This window comes from Theobroma umbraticum, unplaced genomic scaffold, assembly GCF_002168275.2.
Source record: "Theobroma umbraticum cultivar Fairchild unplaced genomic scaffold, ASM216827v3 scaffold_56.0, whole genome shotgun sequence".
Classification (NCBI taxonomy): domain Eukaryota; kingdom Viridiplantae; phylum Streptophyta; class Magnoliopsida; order Malvales; family Malvaceae; genus Theobroma; species Theobroma umbraticum.
The window spans coordinates 421,766-421,998 of NW_018397256.1; positions in this window are offsets into that span (position 1 = coordinate 421,766).

The window sequence follows — 233 nt, forward strand, 5'->3', positions numbered from 1 at the left end:
TCAAATAGGAACCAAGAGTGGAAAAATGCATGAAATCTTATAGGTTCATGGGATAGAAAAGGCTATTGGTAAGGAACTATATGTATGAAACAATATTGGCTGATAAAGTGGTTGAATGAGGGAATGACAAGTGGACCTTAAATAAGATGAAATGAAATGTAAATTAAAATGAAATGAAAGGAAATGATGCCATTTCCTTGGACAATTTACCCATAATAAAGAAAACATGGAAT